This window comes from Oxyura jamaicensis, chromosome 1 (assembly GCF_011077185.1).
Source record: "Oxyura jamaicensis isolate SHBP4307 breed ruddy duck chromosome 1, BPBGC_Ojam_1.0, whole genome shotgun sequence".
NCBI lineage: Eukaryota > Metazoa > Chordata > Aves > Anseriformes > Anatidae > Oxyura > Oxyura jamaicensis.
Window position 1 is genome coordinate 194,057,135 of NC_048893.1, and position 17,525 is coordinate 194,074,659.

Below are 17,525 nucleotides of genomic sequence, written 5' to 3' on the forward strand. Positions count from 1 at the left end.
CGATGAAATGGCTTTTAAGAATAATACTCGATATAGTGTGAATGTATTTCAGGCTCAAGCACCAGAGCCCTGCCAGTTTCCCAAACTGGGATGCACAAATATAATCCCTTTTCAAGTGGTGAAATCTCCACCATTGACAGTAATCATGAGACCAAATTTACTCTAGCTCAAGTCCGTGTTCTTAAAAAAATTTAATGGCTTGGGGAAGGATTTCAGATTTCAGGTGAGTTTTGCCTGTTTTCAGTACAAATGACTTGCTTTGAATTCCTATGTGCTATTGTAAATAGAAAGTAGCCAACCTTTTATCACGTCTGAGACTGAACCAGTTTTCAGTGATGGCTTTATAGTTGTTTTCAGGCAAATATCCGCAGAAAAAATTGAAAGAGAAGAGTTCCAGAGAATAAACAGAGAAGCATGGAAGGAATATTTTCTGCAAGATAATCACTGCTCTTTATGCAAGCTGGTGCTTTAATTAGGTCTATATTTGCAGGTGTTTCCTAAGAGACAAGTCAGCTTTTGGAAGAAAACATTATCTGTTGTAAACCAGAGCAGGTCCACCAGCTGCCGTGACTTTTGCAGCCCCATCTCCTGCTCAGTGCCCGCAGGTCACCCAGCAGCCGTGGCGTGGACAGAACTGACCTGGCACACTGCAAGAACTGCAGTGGCGGCTGCCCTTCTGCCTTTGTTCCAAGGTTTTGGTAAGAGAAATAGTGTAATTGTTTTCAAGTCTTGTCAGACACCCATATGAAAATGGGACTTAAGCATTAGTTTCATCTTCTTGGAAATGTTTGCCCTTGCTAATTAGGTGATCTCAATTTTCTTGCTAGGCTAAGGAATAGTTTTAAAAAGATGGACTTATTCATCATTGTAAATATGTCTATTCTGTAAATTGAAAGTAAAGGACAAAATATCAGCTGCATTGGTCTCTGCTTGACGCACTCTGATGTCACCTTTTCAGGATAGAAACATCCTGGTGGACAAAATCAGCACTTCCCAAAAAGCCCATCTACTGCTTTCCCTGGCAAGCCACTTTTTGAAAATGTTTGCTCATTGTGAAGTTAGATTCAAATGGCTCTCCATTATCTTACATTTCTTCAAAAACACACAAGCCCTAGGAAATAAAGACGAAATAAAAAGGAATTTCTTACAGAAATCACAGAGGTAAATAGATGAGCATATAACTCCTTGTCCAGTTATACCTGTTTGTAGCAGGTCTTTGGTATTTCACCTGTTGTAGGGGCCACAGGGGGAATTAACAGGAATGGCAGTGATGTGCAGAACTGTGAGCTATTTGCTTTTAGGGTTTTTATTTTTATTTTTCAAATTATTTTTACTTTTTAAATTTATTTTATATGTTTATTTGTGGTTTAGTAACTTCAGCACTCTAAATGCACCTGTTGTGCTAGTCACCGGTAACTCTGAATTGCTTATTCACTCTGTTGAGACAGGGTTATGAATAGGCTTCTGTGTGAGAAAATCGGTCCGTGGTCTCTTGGACACACTGCTTTTTGACCTAAAAGTAATCTATGACTTCAGTGCACAATGAATTTTTAAAATTCCATGAATCATGATTTATTTAGTCTTTGGGGAATCTGGAAAACATGTTACAAGCCTTTGGCTTGACTATCACAGCCAAGAAAGTCTGCATTTTAAACTTGCCTAGGGCTTCAGATTCTCTTAATTGAGGGCTTATTAAAGGGTTAATACATTATTAATTGTTACAAATATATTACAGCTGTACATCAAGCACAGGCACATCAAAAATGTTTATATCCTGTAGTCATGGACAAGCTGCTCACCTACTGGAGTACATTGTACATGTCCCCTCCATTTTGGCAGAAATAACCATTGATTAGGAAATTTATTACACATATAGAAACTTTTACAGCCATGCTTTGCAGGCAACTTTGATCCAGGCTTAGCTTTTAAAGCCTGAACTTTCTTGGTAACAGCTGCTGTGAAACTTTGCGTGAGGAAGTATTAATACAAGAAGTATTAACAAAATTAATGTGAGACAGCAGAAGGCCGTGCTTGTTAGGCAGCTGTGCTGGCTGTAGAGTAATGGGTTTTTCTAACAAACTATCCCCTGGAGCAGTGAGAGGCAATCACCTTTGAAGGAAAGCTGGTGGCATGTTCCAAAGGGTTACACCTGGAAAAGGCATGTTTTTCTCCTCTGCCTGGCTTGGTCTGTTGTATATAAATGATTTTTTAATGCTGCTGGTTTTATTGAAGTGTTCCTCTCACATGAATATCTCTTGCTAATTGGTGAATACCATCCTACTGTTACAAGTTTAATTATGCGTTAAGGCATTTAAGAGTTTTTCCTGGGTATCATCTGATTGTTATTTAAATCAAAAGAATGATATATTAAAGCTTTCCTTTGTTATTTAGAACAGGGTGCTTTAAACATAATTATTTCCCCTTATATATTATTGCAGTCATTAATTTAATTAGGCCCTTCTGTATCTTCATTCAGGCATTTATGTGATCTTTGATATTATTTATAGTGTAGCAGCAGTCAGTAGCATGGCTAGATTTTAGTTACTCTTACTCACAAAGATTTGAAATTCTGGCATGAATTGGAAATGCAGAGGCATTCAGGTTAGATGCTACTCTTCTAATGACTAAAGAAAATCTAATTTATATATTTCAAATAAATACAATTAATCCATAACTTTTTCCACATTAAACACTCAGGTCTCTTGAACTTTTTATGCTTTTTATGGTTTTCATATTTGTGAAAATATATCGATTTTGTTGTTGTTTTGTTTGCTTGCTTGTTCCTAAATTCAGCAGAGGATTTTAAGTTCAGCTCAGGAAGTGGGAAAGACTGCCCTGGATCTCTGGGTCCAAGTTCTCATAGCACAGGAAGCCATCAAGCATCATCCTGTTTGTAACTGGCAAAACTGAAGACTAGTTTTCCTTTCCTTCCATTATTAATCTTACCTGTGGTTGTTACAGCCTCTGACAGTCTTTCAGTCAGAAGACTAAAACTTATTCACAACCAGTTACAGCTACACCTCCTTTCTTTACCTTAAATATTTCTTCTGCTCTGCAGTTTAACTTCTAAGTCAGCCCTGCCTTATCTCGTTGTGTTAATTAATCAAGCCGAGGGCAAAACAAGTTATCTTTCCCTCTGAGTGAACTAAACAGAAATACAGAGTCTTGAGGTGCTCTTTGGAGGGTAAGCAGAGCTGCTTTAACCACTCTTTGCAGCCACTCCACGAAGCAAGATGTGCCCTGATGCTTACTGCACCACCTCACATCTGTATAACGCAGCACAACAATTCTTATCCACCCCTAGCATTTTGTGAGACTTCACCACTGAATTAGGAAAGGCTTAAAGGAATTGGTCATGGGGAGCTGGAAGAAGAACACAGTGTATGAAAATGTGGCAATCTCAAACTATCAGTCAGACAATTCAGCTTTACTGCTAGAGCAACTCAAGAATAAACGGGGAAGAGACTCTCTACCTCCTCAGTTGTTCAATAGGACCTGTAAATGGTGATAAACAGAGCAATACAAACACCACTGCCTAATGTAGACTGGAATCCAGACTGTATATCCCTGCTGTCTTAGGGAACAAGCAATGAAATGGGACAAGGCAAGCTGAGAGTAGTTCTGAGTAATGGCAATAGTTCTTATCCAGGGCTCTGTCAGGCTGTTTTCTCATAGATGGGCAGGATCTGGGCCTTGCTGTCTCACAAAATTATATACTTCATGGCTTTCAAAACATTACATATGACATGCAGCTTTTCAGAATCATTCAGCAAGGCAAGAACTGTATTTTTGTAAGTCTTTCTTTGCCAAGTAAGCAATTTTCTTGTCAGATGGGAGTCTTCTTCATACACACACTCAGAAATCTCCTGCTGGGGAGTTATTTTCTGGAAAGAATTCTTCTTCTGTTTTCAGGAATAGCCTAAGTAGCCTAAACACTTACTTTAAGACTTACTTATTGTTATGTGGGAAGAATTAATCATCTACCAATTCCAGCTTATAGGGCTGAAAAGGTTTTGAGGCGTCTTTACAATGAATGACTGAGCTATGAGAAACACCTAAGTTACAGCTAAGAACTTTTTGAAACTAAATTTCTTTTATTTGACTGCTATAGGGTTTTTATGCCCAAAGCCAGTACTTAATAATTTCTTGGTAGATTAAATATTGAAGCTACAATTAAACACAATATAGACTATTTTCTGATGATGGAAAGTCCTTTGCAGAGTGACATATCTTTATATTATTCTAGCCAGAGAAACAGAAATACTGCAAAGAATCCCTATATCAGCCTAATTTCTTATGGAAATTCTCAGCTGGATTCCTTCAGCTCAGGGTGCTCTACCTCTCCTCAGGCACACTTCTATTGATCTTCTAAATGAAGCAGACAAACACTTTTTTGTTCAACTTTTAAAATCAGACCATGGTAGAAGTTATAATAGCTTGGATACTATTTTCTTTCTTCCTTCCCCTCTTTTGGCATTAGGTGTAATAGAATGAAACTTTACAAGTTTTCATTTTTCTCTTTTGCACTTTTTAACTTCAAAGAAAATAAAAGAAAAACAAAACAAAACACCAGAGCTTGGCAAGAGGGAAAGAAAGTACTCTGTACTTTTCCAAGTACAGAGATTATACAGTTATATAAATGAAAAAGAGAAAAAGGAGAAAGAAAAACATTAAGAAATCCTGGGAAGCTTTGACCAGATCTTTTGGAAACTTTGGATCTTTTGGCCAGAAAACCAAAAATCTTGTCTTTCCCCACCTTCCCATGAGTTAAAAATGCTGGAAAAGAGAGTAAGGGAAAAAGAAAAAAGAAAAAAGAAAATAGAGATAAATTTAAAAAACACTTGTTCAGAAACCAAATATCATAAATGAATATTATCTTTCCATGAATAGCTAGATCTCACTTATGTCATTGGAAGTCAGAAGGTGCTTAACTGAAATCCTTTACAGTGTGGTGGTTTAACTCGGGTGGGCTCCACCACAACCACTCTCTGATTTCCCCTCTTCAAAGAGGAATGGGGAGAAAATATGATGAAAGGGGCTCAAGGGTTAAGGTAAGGACAAGGAGATCATACAGTCATTATTGTGATGGGCAAAACAGACTCAGCATAGGGAGATAGTAAGATTTATTGCTTATTACTAACAAGCTAGAGAAGTGAGAAACAAAGGAAAGAAACCAACAGCACCTTCCCCCCCATCCACCCTCTTCCATCTCCTCCCCCCGAGCGGTGCAGGGGAACGGGGGAATGGGGGCTATGGTCAGTCTATAGAAATTCTTCTCTGCCGCTCCTTCTCAGTCACTCTCGTCCCCTGTGCTGTGGGGTCCCTCCCACGGGATGCAGTCCTTGCTGAACTGATCCAGGGTGGGCTGCCCACAGGCAGCAGCTCTTCAACAACTGCTCCAGATATGGGTCCGTACCACGGGGTCCATCCCTCGGGAGCAAACTGCTCCAAGCTGGGTCCCCCACGGGCAGCAGCTCCTGCCAGGTCACCTGCTCCTGCGTGGGCTCCTCTCCATGGGCTGCAGGTCCGGCCCGGAATCTGCTCCGGCAGGGGTCTTCCACAGGCCGCAGTCTCCGTCGGTGCAGGTCCACCTGCTCCACTGTGGTCTCCTCCACGGGCTGCAGCGTGGAACCCTGCTCCACCGTGGTACTCCATGGGCTGCAGGGGGACATCCTGCTTCACCATGGTCCTCACCACAGGCCGCAGGGGACTTCTGCTCCGGCGCCTGGAGCACCTCTCCTCCTCCTTCTTCGCTGACCTTGGCGCCTGCAAGGCTGTTCCTCACTCCTCTCACTCTCCCAGCTGCTGTGTGGTGCAGCGTTTTTTTTTTTCCCTGTCTTAAATCTGCTCTCACAGAGGCACAAACAACATCACTTACTGGCTCAGTTCTGGTCAGCAGTGGGGCCCTTACCAAACATGGGGCAGCTTCTAGATCCTTCTCACAGAAGCCACCCCTATGGCCCCCTGCTACCAAAACCTTGCCACTACACACTGCCACAAAGTTTTTGTAGCACAGTTAAATTTGAGATCAGAGATATGTGTCCAATCTTTGTCTGGATTTTCTGTTAGGACCAGGACTTTGCTAGATTCAAGAGCTGAAAGTCTCAGTGTGCATCTCACTCTCTTTTCTACCTGTTGCAAATTCCAGATTGTTTTTTCATGCAGGAGTGATACATATGGGGTCTCCAATCAACGCACAACAAACAGGACTCAGAAGGAATCTCTGTCCTACTTTTAGTGAGAAAACAGGAATCCAGGGCTTCCAGTGGCCTCTGACATTGGGATGTCCTTCTGACCTCTGGCTGCACTCATGGGAAGCAGGAGAGCCAGAGGATAAGATCCTTTACCACTAGGTTAAAAAAGCTACACATGTCAATGTGTAGATGCCCTGAGAAAATTATTCTCAGGCAGTTCTAATTACCTACATTTTTAGATCATTATTAGCTTTTAAATCTTAATTGGTGCCTGATGTGTCCATCATGTTGCCTGTAATATCATCATGATGACAATTTAAAAGTAACATAATGGGGCATAAAAGCCTAAAATTAGAGAATACTTAATGGTACTTACTGTATTGATCTAAAAATAAGAAATCACAAGGAAGATATAGTACTAGATGGGCTAGTTCATAAAAGACCTGTACTATCAGCCATGGATATGTCTAGCAAATTGCTGTATTTCTACAAATGGATGAAAGCAGCAGCTGGTGTACATTAGGACAGGTCAATTATTTCAGGGGAGTGAACGGAGCTTTCCAATGGCACAGAATCTGACCTGGAAACTTCACCAAAAACAAAATGAGAGGTGATTGCTACTTAGCTTTATTCATAAGTGATACATTAAATCAGTAGAAGTAAAGGATGCTACTCTCAATGTTTTATTTAGTTTATGTAATGGTACTTTTGATCTCAAAAACATAACCTCTCCAAACATAACCTCTCTCCAAACAACCAAAACAATCCTCTTTCCTCTAGAGAGCTTTACCACCTGAACAAGGAATAGTTTGAAAATAAAAGCAGTTAAACAGTGCAGAACTCCAAAACTGAAGCTGTAACCTTAACTTGGCAGTTTTATCATCCTTTATGATTCAATTGTTGTAGATCTTGCTCCTGTAGGTTTTTTCCAAGTACTAACTAGAGAGTACACATCAAGGGTGTCCTCAGGCTGTGAATAAAGCTGAAGTCTTCAGACCTAAATCTTGATGCCATCCAGAATGAATGGTGATGTCACATCTACGTGATTAGATGAGAGTGGGCCTTGACCTTGGGACAAGTCCACACAGCTTGAGGCAAGTTCTCCATCTGCATCCACGCTGCCTTGCACTTGGGCACAGTCTCCCCTGGATGCCATTTGGTGCCCCTCCAGCCCTGCCAAGAGGTTGATTTTCTGCATATACAGACACCTTTTTTGGTGCCGATAACGTCACAAGAGCTGTTTCTGAGCCCACTGGTGTGTGTTTTTACTCTTGGGAAGGCACTTGGGAGGTGTTTCGTCTTTCTGCAATAGTGCTGGGCAAAGGCAGAACTGGTGTAGTCTCACCCATGCTGTGTTTTGGGAGCTACCCTGGGGATGAGCTCTTCCCCAGATAAGACTCAAGTCTTTCATTGGAGAGAGCTAGCTGAGATTTTTCTGAAAGTTTTTGGCAGCCCAGAATTAGCTCCATAACCAGAGACATAACACTTAAAGCTTCGAGCTGCAGGAAAGACATGAAAATAAGCAGAAAGTTTCAAAAAACCTCATAACTTGAGATGCACCCAAAAATACCTGGACATGTATTTTGAGCCCAAATGGAAGTTATTTTGAAAATGTGGTCATGTATGCTAGATAATACACAAAACAGAAACTGTTTGGGTATTCACACTTAGAGTGACCACTATGACATTAAAATATATGTTTTGTGGAAACTCCAAACCTCCCGTACTCAGACCATCTTATTATTTATTTACTTGCTCTGCCTTTTGTTGTTCCAGACACTGGATACTGAAAACCAGAAAATTGTTATTGATCCTGGGAGAGTTAGGTCCCATCATATCCTAATGGGAACTGCTTTTAAAATTGCCATTAATTGTACTTACTAATTGGGTGACTTCAGTTAAAAGTGAAATTGATATTTCTAATTGTACTGGTTCCAGTCTTAAAATGAGGTTTCTTAAACAGTTCTGTTAGAATAATAAATGAGGAGAGGAGAACAGTGATAATTAAAAAGATGGTCACTATGTATCAGATGAGTCTCATTATCATTCTTAGTACGAACTTGACCACACATTTGCATCTGGAAATATTGCAGCTATCTTCATTGCATTTATCTTCTGATAATCAGCAAGATAACGCTTTTCCAGAACTAACATCAAAAGAGTTTCAACAGAAAAATAAATATTAAAACCAGATTATTTGCCAAGGTAATTAGGTGCTTGTGGCTGTCCACTCTGGGATGGTGCACTGTGAATGCAGCAGCAGTAGACCCATCTAGCTAAACCCAGGTGAAAAAAATAACCATAACAAATTTGCCTTTGCTTTTTGTGTTACACAGAGTTTCACTGTTGTATAGCCTACAGTAATTTCAGGATAAAATAGGTTTAACATGCCAGAAACATAAATTTCAAACCACACAGGTGCCTGAAAACATAAGCAAATAACTACCGGGATCTTCAGCTGCTCTCAAATGCCTTATGACTCGTTATTGACATGACGGCTGCAAATAGCAAGATATGTAGATGTATCTGTACTATATGGAATAAATAGTGTACTACATAGTATACATTATGTAGTAGATAGTATATGTAATGTAGATATACTATACAGTATATAGCACATATATAGTATGTATTATATACACGCAAATATATATGTACACAGAAAAATATAGAATCATAGAGTGGTTTGGGTCAGAAGGGACCTTAAAAATCATCTAATTCCAATGCCCTGCTATGGGCAAGGACACCTCCCACTAGACCAGGTGGAAATATATATACATATATAAACTAAACTGTTATATAATCTATATATGTACGTATATATAAAATCTCACTATACATAGTACAAAAACTATAGGAACGGTTGCTAAGACAAGAAGCAATACACTTGCATTTGAGCATGGAATATTGACACCGAAGTTAAAAGAATTTTCTGATGAGGATGGTGAAGCACTGGGTGGGCTGGCAAATTGCCTTTACTCAGCGTTGGTAAGAATGAGACAGGTGAGCCCCACGACCATCTTCCAAGTGCATGATTCTGTGTTACTATAAATGGATGCCTTTGAGTTTGATTTTATGATACTAAATTGCATACAAATCATTTTCAATCAATTTACTGGAAAATATACTGCTAAAGTACAAGTGTATTGAAATAGAAATTTTGCCCAAAATGTTCACATAAGCAAAACCAATCTTTAAAATAACCCAACAGTTTCTGACTTAAATTTGCTGTGCTGTGAGAAATTTTGAATGCTTGATAAGATTCATTTACTAGTGTTTATTACTGAGGGAATGTGTTATTTATGCCCTTCATTTTTGTGGATTGGCTTTCAACATCATATGCTGAATAATAACATAAATATTAATTGCAATAGGAATATTAGGTATATTTTTGTTTCTTTTTGGCATGTGTATAGCATGGTTAACCATAGGTAAGGTTGGATTATTCTTAGATTTATTAAGATAAGTCCAATTTTTTGTCTTTTTAACAAGTCTAAATCTGACCAGGATAGTCATATTGGTGTTTTTCCTCAATGTAATCCATTCTTTGCTTAAGATGATCTCTTGCATCTCTTTCTATCATATTGCATACATTTCTTGGTATTATTTATTTGCTTACAGAAGCGTTTGTGCTGAAGGGGGTGGGACTGTGAGCCAGAAGTGAATATGAGGTGCTCTGGGAAGCAGTACAGCTGGGGAGGTTGAAGAGGTTGAAAGCGGTACAGCTGGGGAGGCTGCCTACAGACACAAAATCTCACCCAGCTGACATTTTATAGCTGTGCTAAGCAGGCTAGCATGGTTTCTGGCAATTGTTTATTGTGTAGGAGGCCACGTGCTAAAAAGGGCTGTGACGTTCAGAGGATCTGAACAAAACAACTGACGTCGATGTTCAGGCGAGCCAAGGGGCTTCTGCTGATGGATGTTGGTTCTGCCATGAGAAACTGAGCTCGCTTAATGGATGGGCTGGGAACTGATTACGGTTATGGCTCTGCAAGACATCAGTAACCACCGCCTGTGGCTGACACACAGAGCTGAAGGCATCACACTGACTGTGGAGTGCTCGTTGGTACAGGCTGTACTTGTGTCACAGCGCCTGCGAAATGCCAGGTATCTCAGAGCACTTTCCAGGCTCTGCCTTGCGGGCACGCTTCCACCAAATGTCTGCTAGCTTTTTGTTTGTGCAGTGATTTGTGGTAGGAACAATTTGCAGCCTCCCAAGTGCTAAATGGGAGCTCGCAGTGCTCTGGGGTGCTGCAGGCAGCCACAGGTCATCCGGGGTGAAACGCATGGGATCACATGGAGACTGGGCTCAGCCTTCCCACACTTGACTCTGACACTGAGAGCCTTTATTATCAGCAAATTTCTGACATTCATCCGCACTAGCCAGGTATTGGCTTTGGTCAACAAGACTATTTTTGTACAGCTTTTTCTTACAGAATAGATATCAGAATTCTTTGCAACCTGTTAGGCTATTATGAGATATATTTAGAAACACGATTAGTGACCCAAATTCTCCATTTCTCTATCCCCAGGGGAACTCCATTGAAATTGTTTCAGGTTTAAGCCTGTGCAGCAAAATAATATGGCTTATCATATGAGAAAAACATTTTGTGGAAATAAACAGAAATTTAAATATTTTCAGTGAAAACTACATTCTTCTTGGGTATGGAGAGAGATAAGATTATGTGGCAGGTGTTGTAATAAATACATTGTTTTCCATAAAGGAGGCAAAACAGAACAGACTTAAGCTACATGAGTACTTGTTTCCCATTCCACATGACTCTGAAAATTATATTTTAAAAGTATTTTCTGCCCAACTGGTCTTTCACCTAATTTATAAGGAGTGTTTTGACTACTTCTGACATATAAGTAGTTTTCAAACATTATGCTGAGTGCTGAGTAGCACAGCACACCACTTCAGTCCCCTGTTATCAGTAATCTCTGACTTGTCCCCTCTGCCCTCTTTAACTCCAAATTGAGTCACAGTACAGAGGCAAAAGCCTAGGTTATCATGACCTATCTACTGCAGATCTGTTGGTGGACAACAAATTCTGTCATAAACCCAAGATTTATTTGTCCCATTTAATTTGGAATGACCGTTCCTGCTATTGAGAGTAGATTGGGAGAGTAGACATTTTCTGTCTCTACAAAGTGTGTGAAAGACCCACCGGGGAAACATTTTTTCCAAAAGGATTTTTCTGTGTCAGATTTACCACAATTACAGTTCCTGAAAAGTTCTTTTGGAAACACAGAAGAGGTGGGATGAGCTCCATCAAGAAAGGCAGCACAGGAGCAACCTCTTCCCTCACAGAAGAGAGATATTGGAGACGTTTCTGATGTCCTTAGACTGAAGAGCTCAAGATGGAAGCAGGGACCTCTGCCTGTAAAAGTTCAGAATCACTCGGGAAGGGGAGGGTTATCAGGAAAGCTAGCTGTGATTTGTCACCTATTACAAAGTCCCTTACACAGGGTATGTGAAAGCCAAGTATGTAAAATGTCTAAAATTAGTTGATTGAAGTACCAAGTTAATATCCCTGTCATAAAACTCTGATTTGAACTGGTCGTATGGGCTGGAGTATGTTATGTAAATTGCAAATTAATTGAATGTGTGAAGGTTAGACAGTTCCTGTAGATCATGCCGCAACAATGTTTAACTTACCTCTGTGTTTGAAATTCAGCCATGTAATAGCTGGCTCTTGATTACATCAGCTAGCTGATCCTTACAGGACAGACTTGAAGCATCTCCATGTGCAAACATACACATATCATACATATACAAAATCTCTCACAGGACATACTGCCTGCAAACACAATGGTTAAAGTTGATAATTGATGAAAAGAACTGTTTTTAAACAACAGCGTTCTGTTTTTATTTTGTTTTGTTTTTAATGCCTACTTAAATCTATCCCTCAGTTGCTTTTCCCAGTCATCTGAGGACAACTATTTTTAGTGAAGCTGAATCTGGATGTGAGGACATGAAAACTGTAGATTAATTGAAATCACATAAATAACTGAAACTAATCATTAAATGACTTAACATCCTCTCCTAGTGCGAGGATGTGCATGCCAGGAAAGCATTTGATGGAAAACCATCTTTGCCACAGAGAGTGCTGTGCCTGCTGCAGCAAGCCCTGCCTGTCCAGGGTAGGCTAGGCTGGCCAGAGCACTGGGCAGGAGCATAGGTCAACCATCATGAATATAGGTGACTCTGTAAGAGTGAAGCAAACTGAGGATGGAGCATAAGTTTTGAGTTGTTATATATTTAAGAAGTTGAGGCTTTCTATTGAAAATTACTAATTAGCCATTTTTCTAATTGATCTTCTGTTCCAGCAGGGAGGCAAGAATAAACAAAACCTTTGCTTAAAGGTTAGAAGGGAGAAAGGTGCTACATGAATGTAGAGAATTTGCATTTCTTGCTAGCCAAAAATACTAGATTAATAGCGCTGACATTCCAAACATGAGCCACTCAGAAGTACTTTGCAGGCAGAATCTGAAGACACGGAATAGTCTGTATAAATTCTTGCACTCTGCACCCTGTGCATGTGGAAGGCACCCGTAGAGATCCTGACATTACAGTTAGTATGTGAGAAAAAAATGTGCAAAGTTAATGGAATTCAGAGTCAGGAAGAATTCTTTCCAGACTGCATGCTAAATACACCATCTTCACATTTATGGAGGAGATATTTTTATTTAAAAGTAGATTCTTCTACCTGTTATTTTAAAAGCAAACGTACAAACTTACTGAAAGCTTTAATGAAATAATAGACATTTTTCAGTATACTAAGAATGAAATAAAAAAGATGTTATCTTACTGTGTAGTGTTGCTTTCTCCATTTCTGCTGATTTCACTGATGGAAGAGATCATTTCCTTTCATTGATTTATTTGATTTTAGGGATCAGACCCTTGGAAAAGCTGAGGATCCTTTTAGATACTTTTAACTAAAAATTCTTAAGCTGTTGTGCAATGCTTCTATGCCCTCACACATAGAGTAAGATTTCCTTCATAACTGAGGTTTGGTAAAGCCTAGCGGAGCAATAGGCTCCCGTGGGACTAGGGAGGAGAAGAAATCTAATTAGTTTATGACTGAAAGGAACGGCTTTGGGAATGGCATTAAATGTTAAGTTTGTCCCATGATTGCAGGCAGCCCAAATGTCCTGCTGGGTCCCCCAGTCCATTAAAAAATAATAATAATTAAAAAAAATCTAGAATCAGGAAAAAAAAGGCATCTTCTATTGACTTGGGTAAGTTTTGTTATGGTTCACCACCTGCATCCCGTTAGCACTTCAGAATAAACTTGCGCTTACACTGATGATACCATTGCAATTAGGTTGGCTGGCTGGCAAGGGAATTGGGCCCTCAGTAACTCAGTTTACTGCTGTCAGCAAATGTTACTGCAGAGCAATACCATTAGCAGCTGTTTTCCTCCACATGAGACGTTTGCCATTGTGCTCTAATTTGTACAGTTTAACTCCTGCGATGGGAGCAATTACAGTATTTCATTAGTAGTACTCCTTAACAATGAACTCCTCCAGGAGCAGAAGATTACCAAGTAGCTCTAGCAGCTACGATCAAAAACAGTTTGGTTGTATCTTCTTTGTACAGAGAATAAACACATCAGGGCATCACTGAAGAAACTGGCCTAGCCATGACTGAACATTAATACAAGCCATGAGGAAACACAGAATAAATCTTTACCTTTAAATAAATGCAAACTCATTTTATTTAAGCAAATACCATCGGAACCCCCGATTAATTTTCTTCCAGAAAAGTAACCAAGCACAGGCTTTGGAATCACTGTTCGCTTCTATTAAAATGTGTGCTGTTACTATCCTGCCCCATTATATCTCAACAGTACTGGGGCTCTACCTAGGAGTATTGAAGCTTTTTTTTTTCTTTTTTTTTTTTTTTTTTTTCTTCCCTGTTTAGAAATGACCTCCGTATTCTGTGCCCAGCAATTCTCTGTGATAGATAAAGACATAATAGGATTTTTATTGTTTATTAAATGGTAAGCCAACCATGTTTTACAAGCCTGAGAGTGTCTGTAACTTCTCTGCGAGGTGTGAGCTGGCATAATTACTTCTAATACTGAGAAGTAGCTGCTGAATGGAAACTAATTCCAAGATCAGGCAAGGCCTGATTTTTTTATTTATTTATTTTTTTTCCAGCAAAGGTTTCTTTCTGTGCAATAGAAGGAAATATTTTAAAAGGGATACAGCTAGTTAATGGTGTTACTTGTCTAACTGTAAACTCTATCAACTGCTCTGACTGTCCTTAGTTTGCAATGGAGCAGCTCAAGATGTAGGAGCGTACAGTTCCTTGATGTAGATATTCTTTGCAGAATGCATACATCTGAAGGAGGCTTTTTCCAGCAGAAGAAAGGCACTAAGAAGGGCATGTGCGTAGTTCTTCACACACTGCCTACCAAACCTGCATCACTTCAGGAAAGCTCTGTGTTTACAAACAGCACAGGTAAGAGCTGTTTTGGTACAAACACTGATTTGCTGAAAACTGCAAGAATTTTGTATTTTCAAATCATTCCCAACACAAAACTACTGCCAGGGACAATGGGACAGTTGGGGCTTAGCAGCCAATAATGCTTCAAACTGTATCTCGTCACAGCACCGACACCATGGCCACCACTGTAGCGTGTTGTCTAGAGGAACTCATTTTCTAGAAGAACAGGTGGTTTCAGTGCAGAACAGAAAGTTTACCACAGCCATTTTTAACAGTCTTTTGAAATTTCTTCCAAGCACCATCTTTTCCTCACACCTAGATCTGGCTTTTGATTACTACAGAGGTTACCGATTTGTGTTTATTAGTGGAAACTTGATTCAAGAATCTCTGGGCTCTAAGGACATTTTGTTTGGGGGACTCTTCATGGACTATCATTTATTAAACAAATCTGGTTGTCATGTATTATAACAGTATGCTATTTTCCCAAACTTGCTTGATTACACTTCTGTCTTGGATCAATGATGATGATATTTATTCCAACAGGATCTCATTAGTTGCAATGCAGGAAATTATTGCTAAATTAAATGGCTCAAAATATTACCTCAGTACATATTTACTCCTAGAGCTATTTTTAAAAATTGGTGGGCTCAGTAAGTATAAAATTATTCTTGAATTAAGTGATGCGCCCATATTAGTAGCTCAGTCTTTTGTGTCTGCCAGTACTTAGGGACCAACACTCAACTTACTGAAGGTGTAGGAAGGTTCTCATTATCTTAGATGAGCTTTGGATCAGACTGCTGATGGTGAAGCTCCTTTAGATAATGTTATATGTAAAAGAGAATAAGGGTTGTAAGAGAGACTAAGGGTGAGTTTTATCCTTTTGCGAAGCTGCCATTGAGCTTTGAAAGCAGAAATAGATCAAGCAAGATCTGCAGAATGAAAAAATATAATGGCTGATTTTAGAATAAAATTTAAGTAGGTAACTTCTTACAGAATTTTAGAAATTTTAACACAAAATTTTCATCACTTTTTGTTCTTTTTTGGCCAATTCTACCTTAGATGTTATCTTTAAAAGGATACTTGGTGCACTGAAGTGCAAATAAATAGAGGACTTTGAAAATGTCCAACTTTTCTTGTGTTCATTTGTAATGCCCATTATTAGCTCTATACACGCCTATGATACAGCAGCCACTCCTGCAATTCTCCAGGCAATAAGGCTGTTATTTTTAGCATGTATGGTCTTTATTAGGTATACAGCCTTTGCTATTTGAATTACCTTCTGTAGAAAGACTAGTTAAATATGTAGGACACATTCTCAGAGTTACTATTTAGACATCTTTGGAACTAAATTAACTGATTTGAACTGAACTGTTAGCCTAATAAAAGAAATACATCCCCATATCACTATTCAATGAAGATCCACAGTGCTCCTTAATGCAGAGTACTCGCTGCCAAGGGATTTCTTGTCCTTTACTTAATGAATATCAGTACAAATAAGAAATTAAATCTAAATTTAAATTTAACTATTTCCTTACATTCTCAGAAAAGAGGAGGATATTTACATGCAACAGCTCCAAATGTTGGTAGCAATTTTGGGCTCTATGGGCAGCTTGTTTCAGCAAAAAATTCAAATTTCTGCAATCCATGATGAGAAGAAGCTCTCCAAACTCTGCATTTACATATGTAAAATGATATTATTTAAATTTTCAGCCTGCCTCCTTTACTTCCCAGCAGTATGGATGTAGCCAAGGGCAATGTCTGCAGTACCACGTTAAATGCATTTTCCGGCACTGGGGCCAACTTCCAAACTCTTTTTCCCTCCCAAGTTGAGCAACTGTTTAATAGAAAACGGTGCATGGCCTGTGCCAAGTCCTAAATTATGCCTGGGAGTTGTTTAGGAAACTTTGAGCATAGAAACACCCCAGGCACTACCCTAACAATTAAATAGGATGAACTATAATTTGTTAGTGCCCTGGCATTGTTTAATTTACTGTTCTTGCTCATAGTAGTACATACTGGTGATACAAAGTACTTCAGATCATATCAACTCTGTGCCATGTTTAGATGCTGAATATAATTCAGAAATAGATACGTCCTATGTTGGAATAAACCCAAAAGGAGTTATTTCCTATTTAAGAACTAGAAATAGTTATTTATTAGCTCTCATATTCTCACATGGGATAATTCCCTGCTTTGCATTCTGCCTGCTACTCTCCTCAAGAGGGCATATGCTTACTCTTTATAGATGTCTGACAAAAGTTGCATTCATTTGGGTCGTTATCCCGAGCACACGAATGCCCAGATGAAGTCTGGCAGCCAGGTCCCTGCAAGCACACAACTGCTTTCCACGAGCATCCTTCCTGGGGCGTCCTTGCTGTGGCTCAGGCCTCAGGTCAGGCCTCAGCTAGGGCAGGGAAGGATGTAAAGTTAAGAATTTGTGTTCATTTAAGGTTTTATTGTAGGTGTTTCAATCCCTTAGTTGTTTTTTTCTTACAGTCTTCTGGAGTGAGCTTTCCTCACACGATTTTAACTTTGAACTTTAAGATGAAAAGCAAGCTTTCTGTTTTAATGGTAGCAGTGGAAAGTTTGTGAACACAGCTTCCTTAGGAGGCTCAAAATCCTGGAATCAACAGAAGAAATCAACATATATGTGTATATATATATATGTATAAATCTCCTCACTTTCCCTCTCCTAAGAAGATGTCTTGAAGAAACAACAATACCTGAATAATTGGGTTTATTGATACATAACAAAGTTCTTTATAAAATTCTGAGAAATGGGGCGATTGCCTTACACTGCCCACTGAAGTTACCCAATTACATTTAGTTATTCATCGCAGTCACAGAAAAGCAATCTAATTGGCACTTCCGCTAAA

The 17,525-nt window shown here is 39.3% G+C and overlaps 1 protein-coding gene across 1 annotated transcript in view; it reads left to right on the forward strand.

The window, feature by feature from the left end:
- The first annotated feature begins 629 nt into the window (after window positions 1–629).
- SLC36A4 (solute carrier family 36 member 4) overlaps window positions 630–17,525 on the forward strand; it is a 110,792-nt gene continuing 93,896 nt past the window's right edge. Inside the window, exon 1 of the mRNA XM_035328845.1 lies at window positions 630–698. The gene's annotated coding sequence lies outside the window, so the exon portion shown is untranslated. The remainder of the gene's footprint in view (window positions 699–17,525) is intronic.